We start from the raw sequence: 8,773 nt of genomic DNA on the forward strand, positions 1-8,773 counted from the left end.
TATCTAGTTTCCTTATGACAATACTTTAGCTACAAATGATTTGTTGATGTGTGTGTATCTCCTCACTCCCCTTGTCTAGTGTCCCAAAATATGTTCTTTGGATATATATATATATATATATATATAATCAGCATAATAAAATTCAACAGAGTACCTACCAAGTCTTGGAAACTGCTAGGGGGCAGGGATGTAGAGAATGAAACTATATATGTTCCTAGATTGCTTAATCTGGTAGGAAAGATCTATAAACAAATAGCTCGTGCTGTGTTAATAACATCACATGTGGGTATTTCTGCTTTTAGTCATAAAATTTCTGACCTTTGTATTCTTGGAATGGCCCAAAGATCTGTCAGAAATAAATATGGCTCAGCCGGTGTGGCTCCGTGGTTGAGCGTCGACCTATGAACAAGGAGGTTACTGTTGGATTTCCAGTCGGGGCATATGCCCAAGTTGTGGGCTCGATCTATAGTGGGGGGCATGCAAGAGGCAGCCAATCAATGCTTCTCTCTCATCATTGATGTTTCTATCTCTCCCTCTCTGAAATCAATGAAAATATATTTTAAAAATAAATAAAAATGTACTTAAAAAAAGAAATATGTGTCAGAGCATCTCTCCCTTTCATTAGTAAATTTGGTTTCATATTTGTGCCTATTGACTTCTCTTTCACCCCTGTGTGGTGGACATTCCTCAAGAGATGCCATCACTCTGCTAGGCCAAGTCATTCAGGGTTTTACCAAGCCTCTCTCTCCATCCCTGACCTTTTAGACTCATGTTATCTACAGATTTATATTGCCTGTGTGACTGTTCCGATGATGTCTGAAATGTGATGTGTATGTCAGAAAGAGTTCATCTCCCCTACCTCCCACCTCCTGCTTCTTCCCGTTTTCCCATGTTCCGGTGCCATTGATCCCTTGATCCTGCAAAGTAACAACCTCCTTAAGTAGCATGGCCTCTCCTTTTTCTCCCTTCCTCTCGCCCTTCCACCTTTGTTACCGCATCAATGTTTCTTTCCTTCTTTCAGACTTCAAACTTTTGGAAGGTTCTCCTGGTTTGAGCTTAAAACTCTATTCCTTCCAAGAGTCTGTTCTTTCAAAATGTAACAGTTATATTTTTACAAAATGAAGTATATCAAATGTTATTTTTAAAAGACAGTTTTAGCAGAACAATACCCACATTATTTCAAATGGATGTTTGCTAACATTTAAATTAATAATGTTCTGTATTTACATTTTTTAAATTCCCTGTCCACTCTACAATAATGATATGAAGCCCTAACCGGTTTGGCTCAGTGGATAGAGCGTTGGCTTGTAGACTGAAGGGTCCCTTGGTTGTGGGCACATCCCCAGTAGCGGGTGTGCAAGAGGCAGCTGATCGATGTTTCTCTCTCATCAATGTTTCTAACTCTCTATCCCTCTCTCTTCCTCTCTGTAAAAAATCAATAAAACATTTTTAAAAAATAATGACTTTAAGAAGAGGACGAAGAAGAAAAAGGTAAAGATACAAATTATGAACAACAAATACACATCTATCAACAAGTGAATCTAAAAATCAAGTGAATAATCTGATGAACAGAATGAACTGGTGATTATAATAGAATAAGGGGCATAGAAAGGGAGTGGACTAACTATTCTTGGGGGGGGGAAGGGGTGAGGGGGATGCGGGAAGAGACTGGACAAAAATCGTGCACCTATGGATGAGGACGGTGGGGAGTGAGGGTGGAGGGTGGGGTGGGAACTGAGAGGAGGGGAGTTATGGGGGGAAAAAAGAGGAACACATGTAATCTGAACAGTAAAGATTTAAAAAAAATAATGATATTAAAAGTAAGTCTATTTGTTTAAAAAGTGAGTAGTTAAGGAACAGCTATTTAGAGATTTTCTAGTTATCCAGACCTTCAGTCTTCCTTCCTTCAAATACTGCAACTATATAAATAAGCCTTTTGAATTTTAAAGTTTACAAGATCCAAGAAATATAAAAGGATCAGATGCTACTGAATTTAACAGAATTTTCTACAGATTTACCTATAAACCAATATATATATATTTTTGTATTTATTCTTCTTAACAACTTTTCTTTACCAGAGATTCTGTGCAGAGAATTCCTCTAAGCCAGAGATTCCTTGAAGTTGTTTATTTCTCCCATAATTATTCAGGGCGGGTGTTCAAGTTTGATGGCCAGGTCCTTTCATCTTGTGGCTCCACTGTCCCCAAGGCCTTGCTGCCATCTGCATTGAACTTGAAGAGGACAGAGTACGGAGGAGGTGTGTCTGCTGCTTAAAGATTTCTGCCCTGAGAGTGGCAGGCCTTGCTTCTGCTCACATTCCATCAGCAAGAACTAGGTACATGGCCACCCCAAGATGCAACGGTGGCTGGGGAATGCCATTCCTGGCTGGGCTGCCACGTACCAGTTACCACCGTATCAATCGATGGGAACAGTAGGGTTTGGTGGACCACTGCTTTATGTTGTGTAGAGTGTTCAGACAAGTTAACAAATAATTACCCCACCATAGTAGAGAATACATTTAACTTGATTAACTCAGACTGGGGGGTTCACTGGGGGGGGTAGGGGACAGGTCAAGAAGGGCTTTGGGGAGGAGGTGGCATTTGACGTATGTCTTGAAAGAAGACTATAAACTAAACCAGGTGAAGAAGAGGGAAGAGATTTTAGGCAGAGAAAACATGCGAAAGATAAAGTATTAAAGAATATTGTATGTTGGGGGCACAGAAGTAGCGTAATATAAGTGGGTTGTATTCGGAGTCATGATAAGAAGATGAGCCATAAAATGTGGCTAAAGAGCCTTTAGATTCTAAGAAAAAAATCTCTGTATTCAAGAGATTTTTAGAATATAGAATCCACAAGTTTGGAATGAGATGCACCTAACCCATGAGAAGTAGCCAGGTCAGTGAGGGTCTGGGGCCATCACGTGACAGGAGAGGGAATGGCAAGTACAAAGGCCGCAGGTGGGATGGGTTGGTGTGTTTGCAGGAAACAAAGGCTTGTGGCTGGAATGCATGTGGGAGATGAGGTCTGAAAGGTGGTGAGAGACCACATCACTTAGTGCTGTTTAAACCATGGGGGAGATTTTGGATTTTATTCTAAATCCAGTGGAAAGTTATTGGAAGAGTTTAAGCATGGGAGTGACTTCATTCTGTAGTGAATGCAAGTATTTATTCAATCACAACAAATATATTCTGACCCTACTTCCCAAAATGTAACATTTTCCAAATGGTCCGTGTCAATGTAGTGTGTTAGTATGGAACTCATTATTTTAGAGTGACACTGACATGCTCACTTGAATTAATATTCTTAGCTGCCTCATGGTGAGAACAAGTTCGCATGCAACAGGAAGGGAAAGAACAGGTACAAGGAGAGAAGGGAATGAGAAAATGCCAAAGGTTGCTAATTTTAATTTTAAAAAAATAAACATGTTAGGTATGGTTTTGCAAAAGCCAAGCCAAGATTCAGTGTTGGGGGAGGTCCCCAAAGACAGTTTCCCTCTCATGTAAGATAAGGGCATCATTTTCCCCAAAGTCCTGACCCTGATTCTCTTGGAGGCTTAGGAAGGTGCTGGCCCAACAACTCCATGCAGAGATTCTGGGAAGAGTTTAAGAAAAGTTCAAGGGAAATGCAGATTAGAAAACTGCTTCTAAATAAGAATCTGGGACATGATGGTCTGAAAATGTACGAGAGTGTCTCCTCAGGCACCTAACTTAACACACAGAGGGTACTACTCCTTGCACACGTGAGGTCTTGCAACACTTCAATGGGCAGCTCAGGATTCCTCCCCTTTCCTTAACCCACCTTCAGCAAACAACCTTGTTTCATAATTTAAAAAACAATGAAGACTATAGAGTGTGAACTTCTTGATTTTCGTGTCCTCTTGTCTACCCCTATTTAAAAAATAGAAAAAAATATTAAGGGTTTCAACTATATGCTCCCTTTTTTAAAAAAATTTTGTTATTGATTTCAGAGAGGAAGGGTGAGTGAGAGAGAGATAGGAACATCAATAATTAGAGAGAATCATTGGCTGCCTCCTGCATGCCCCCTACTGCAACCCAGGCATGTGCCCTGACTAGGAATCAAACTATGACCTCCTAGTTCATAGGTCAATGCTGGGGTCCAATCCCAGCGGGTCCAGGGGTCCCCAAAGGTGTGGACGGAGTCGGCGAAGAAGGAATGACACGAAGACAGCCTTCAGTTGATCAGCAGCCTAGTCAGGACCTCTAGCCAGGATCTCCAGCCAAAGTTCTGGTCGGAGTTCTGGTTAGGAACTGACGAGGATCTGATGAGGATCTGATGTTTATTGTCTTGTTACATCCGTATTTATACCAGCCGATTTTAATCCTGTCAATTTCTATTACAAAGGTTAGGGCGTTTCTTATCTCCATTCCAGGGAGTAAAGATTATGTAGGTTAACTACCCGCCTGGCACTTAATTAAGGGGTTGTATCCCCTCCCTAACCTCAGGGAAAAATCCCCACCTGGGGAAACAACCTTTCTCGGAGAGGTGACCTTGGTTAAAACACATGGCGCTAAAGAGAGCAAACATATTAAGAACAATATGCTATATATGCCAGGTCCCTTGAAACATATGCTGTGCAGATGTTTCTTTCCTGCAGCGACTGTGTCAAGCAGCAAGGATGGACCGGCTCCCGGCAGGTCAACGCTCAACCACTGAGCCATGCCAGCTAGGCTAAATGCTCCCTTCCTGATACTACCTATTCCCTTCCCTTGTCAATGTGAGAAAACTTTACAGTATTTCTAAAACATGAGTTCACACGAACTATTTTTAAAGAACCTTGATCAATAATTTGCATTCTATACAAAAAATAAACTCCAAATGAGATTCAGACCTAACTGTAGAACATAGAACTATAACAATTCATTAAAAAACATACAAGAAAGACGTTGTGACCTTGGGATAGACAAAGATTTTTTAGGTATATTACCAGAATATGAGCAATAAAAGAAAAATGGCAAGTTGGGTTTCATCAAAATTGAAAACTTCAAATGATGCTGGTAACAGAATGAAAAGATAAGCCACACATTGGGACAAAATATTTGTAAATCACATATCTTGTATATAATATACAAAGACTATACAGAGAGCCCAAAACTCAAGGAAATAACTGGATTAAAAAGTCGACAAAAAGAAGAAAAAAAAGTAGGCAAAAGGTCTGAACAGACAGTTCACCAAAGTAGATACACAGATGACAAACAAGCACATGAAAAGATGCTCAACAGCATTAGTCATTAGGAAAATGTAAATCAAAACCACGAGGAATCACTATTAAAAAGACTGACTAAGCAAGAGTTGGCCAGGTTGAGGAGGAACTGGACCTCATACACTGGTGAGAATGTAAAATAATACAACCACTTATCAGTTTCTCAAAAAGTCAAGCCTACACTTCTATGACTCAGCCATTTCACTACTAGTTATTTATCCATGTGAAGTAAACACAAGCCCATATAAAGACCTGCACACAAAGGTTCAGAGCAGCTTTATTTGTAATAGTCCACAACTGGAAACCATGTACTTCAGCAGATGCGTGGATAGACAAATTGTGTTATAACCATATAACATGTAGCCTAAAATGAAATACAACTCAGCAATAAAAAGGAATGAACTATTTAAATGCACAACATGCATGAGTCACAAAGTTATTATGCTGAGTGTAAGCCAGACACAAAAGATTACAGATCAGTAGTTGCTTGGGAAGGGGGATGGGCAGGCATGGGAAGTGGGATTGCAAGGTGGCATGAGGTAACTTTGAATAATGGAGACACTAATTATTTTTATGGTGATGATGGTTTCCTGAATGCACACCTATGTCAAAACTTATCAAATTGTATCCTTAAATATGTGCAATGTATTATTATATGTCAATTATACTTCCATTAAGATATTTAGGTATATTTTTGTGTTTTTTTAAAGGCTACCTACTGTTCAATTCCATTAATACGATATACGTGCAGAAGTACATATATAGGAACAGAAAACATATCGGTGATTTCCAGGAGCTAACTAGGGGTGAAGAAGGGCTTAACCACAAAGTGGCATAGGGGACACTTATGGAATGATGGAACTGTTTTATATTTTGACTAGTGTCCTGGTGCATGGATTCGTGCATATTGAAAGGAAATTAATTAGAAGAAATGTTTTAATATCACTATTTTCCCTTTCTCTATAATAGAAGTGTCAACCAAATTCATGATCGACAATGACAGATAGAAACAGATGTGTGTGATTGGCACCAGTGACAGCTTTATATGTATTGCGCATGTGCGAGTTGACTTAACCTTTTACAAATAAAGAATAAACTTGCTTAATTAGTCCTACTTTCTGATTTAGCTAAACTTTTTCCAGCCCAGTGAAGCACCCCAACTTCTCTTTCAGGTAATTGTCAGCAACACAGCAGTAAATATCAACACGAAGCAGATTATTACTATAGATCATGCAAGGAGAACAAAGGGTAAAATATTTAACTGCAGCAGTGTTTGACTACATTCTGTACAGTGAGCAAACCTGAAGTCATTTTCAAGGTCCACCATTTCTTACTTTTCAGTCAGGTCAAGTTTCTAAACTTTCTAAATCTCCGTTTTCCGGCAAATGAGAAGAAAATAGGATTCCACCGAGTCTCCTATCTACCTACTCCAGGACTTCTGTGAGGATCAAATGAAATGAGGCACGGGAAAATGCTTCACAGACATTTGGGTAAAGTGTAAAATGTTTGCACCTGGCAATAAAGCAAGTTGTGTTCCTGGACTGAAGAAACTCCAAGGTGGCTAGTCACTAGGGAGAGGAAGTCGGGCATTGCTACATGATGTCATTACCCAGCGCCCACAGCGACCATTTCCAGGCTGGGCTGGGCTGTGGGCTGCATTTTGCGCCTGGGGTCTCAGCAGCGTTGGCTGCGATTTGCTGGGGTGTCACTCCGGGGTGGTGGCGGGGCCTGTGTCCCACTTGGGGGAAGCCAAGTATTGCTTTGTGGGCACCAGGTCCATGGTGCCGTTTCTCTGTAAATGGCCAGTGCACATCATGGCAGCTCCTGCATTGAGCATCTGCCCCCTGGTGGTCAGTGCGCATCATAGCTACCGGTCAGAGGAAAGGATGAACACTTAGCCTTTTATATATATAGATTGTAGTGATGGCGACATGACTATATACATTTCTTACAATTCATAGGACTGTGTACAAAGAGGGCTAATTTTACTGTATGTAAATTATACCTTAAATTTTAAAATAGAAAGTTAAATGATCCTATGGACACCAGTATTGTTTTTATTAAAATTCTACATAGTACATATATAAAATCAAGTATATTTGAGTCATGTTTATTACTTATATATGTAAACCAAAATACATAAATCAAACATTTTAAAGCTACAAATTAAATGCCATTCAAATAAGCAACATTAATTCAATAAGACGGCAATGTTATTTTGCTAAAAACGACATTTGTGAGTGCAGAATCTTTCTCTGAGACCACCTTTCTAGCCACCCCCATTACCCAGCACAGAATGCACTCTCTCTCAAGTCCTAGCTCCCCTCTGGGATGGTCCCTCCCTTCTCCTACCTGCCTTCTCCTACATCCTCACAGCCACCCCCCCGCCCCACCACCTCCCCACAGGTTCCAGCTGCAATTGTGTCTCAGCCTCAGGTATTAGTTGCCAATCATGTTCTGCCCCCCACAGATCAGTTAGACAAGGAAAAAGGGAGCTTCTGATCCTAAAACTGGAAAAGGAGGAAGAGAAAGCCACTTCATGGGTTTGACCTGAGAACAGAAAATCTGAAAACAAACTGGGAAGGTAATACCACTGCTGGCACAATCCTTTTCCATATCCTGAGAAATCTCTCTGTCACAGGACAGAAGGACCCCCTCTGTTACCTGAGTCTTGAGAGGGCAAAGGGGGGGGGGGCGGCGGGGAGAGTCTCACCCTGTGAAGACTGTTGTCCTCTTCTAGCCTTTGAACCACTTGGAGACAGAGGACTTGAAGTACAGACTCTTATTAATCTTTGTGTCCTCAGAGCCTTGCAATACTTGATGTATGTCAGCCAATCAATGAATGAGTAAATGAATGAATCAATCAACTCCATTCAGTCATGATTAATTGAAAAAGACTCGATGATTAAATGGTACAACCCAAATACAACTTAATTTTCACCTTAATTTTATCAGTAGGTGTGATGGTCATCTGCTTCATGCATCGACCCTTAATAACAGCCCCCAGTTGATGTTTGCCTGTTCTGGATGCCCTGTTATCTGGAAGAGGCTTTGGGCACTGAGCTTCACAGTTTTCTGTCCAACTTATATGACTGAAGAGCTTTAAAACTCCACGTGTTTTTAAAATAGAAGGTACAGCCTCTAATCTTGGGCACGTCGAATAATTTCTCTAAGACTTGATTTCTTCAGCAGCAAAATGGGGGTAATAATAACAACTTAATAGAGTTGACATGAGGATTAAACAAGTCAGTACATATAGAGACTGGCCCAATGCAGGCAACAAAGTAATAGCAACTGTTGACTATTTCTCCTCCTCCTCCTCCTGGTCCTCTTGGTACTACTGCGACCACCACCACAGCCTTTGCTAGTATTTTTGCTTCCTATTTCCCACTGAGGTGTGAGTTTAGCTTAATTGGAGGAAGTTTTCTGAGCTCTGACCATTCTGTCCCTTAAGCTCCCTGAGGAGAATACAAGGAATTGCCGTCTGGCATCACTTCACTTGAGGCATCCCTAGGAAACGATTGCTTCTTATTTAAAGTCAGACACAATGAA

General features: G+C 40.6%; 2 long non-coding RNA genes across 2 annotated transcripts; both read left to right on the forward strand.

Annotated features, from left to right (window-relative positions):
- The first annotated feature begins 1,522 nt into the window (after positions 1-1,522).
- On the forward strand, positions 1,523-6,249 carry LOC106698807. The gene is made up of 3 exons (XR_001350198.2): positions 1,523-1,581; positions 2,150-2,335; positions 6,191-6,249. It is a non-coding gene; the product is annotated as an uncharacterized LOC106698807 (long non-coding RNA).
- LOC106698808 lies at positions 4,063-5,138 on the forward strand. Its single transcript, XR_001350199.2, has 2 exons — positions 4,063-4,102; positions 4,656-5,138. It is a non-coding gene; the product is annotated as an uncharacterized LOC106698808 (long non-coding RNA).
- Positions 6,250-8,773: the final 2,524 nt, after the last annotated feature.

The sequence above is a fragment of the Myotis lucifugus genome, unplaced genomic scaffold (assembly GCF_000147115.1).
Source record: "Myotis lucifugus unplaced genomic scaffold, Myoluc2.0 scaffold_238, whole genome shotgun sequence".
NCBI classification, from domain to species: domain Eukaryota; kingdom Metazoa; phylum Chordata; class Mammalia; order Chiroptera; family Vespertilionidae; genus Myotis; species Myotis lucifugus.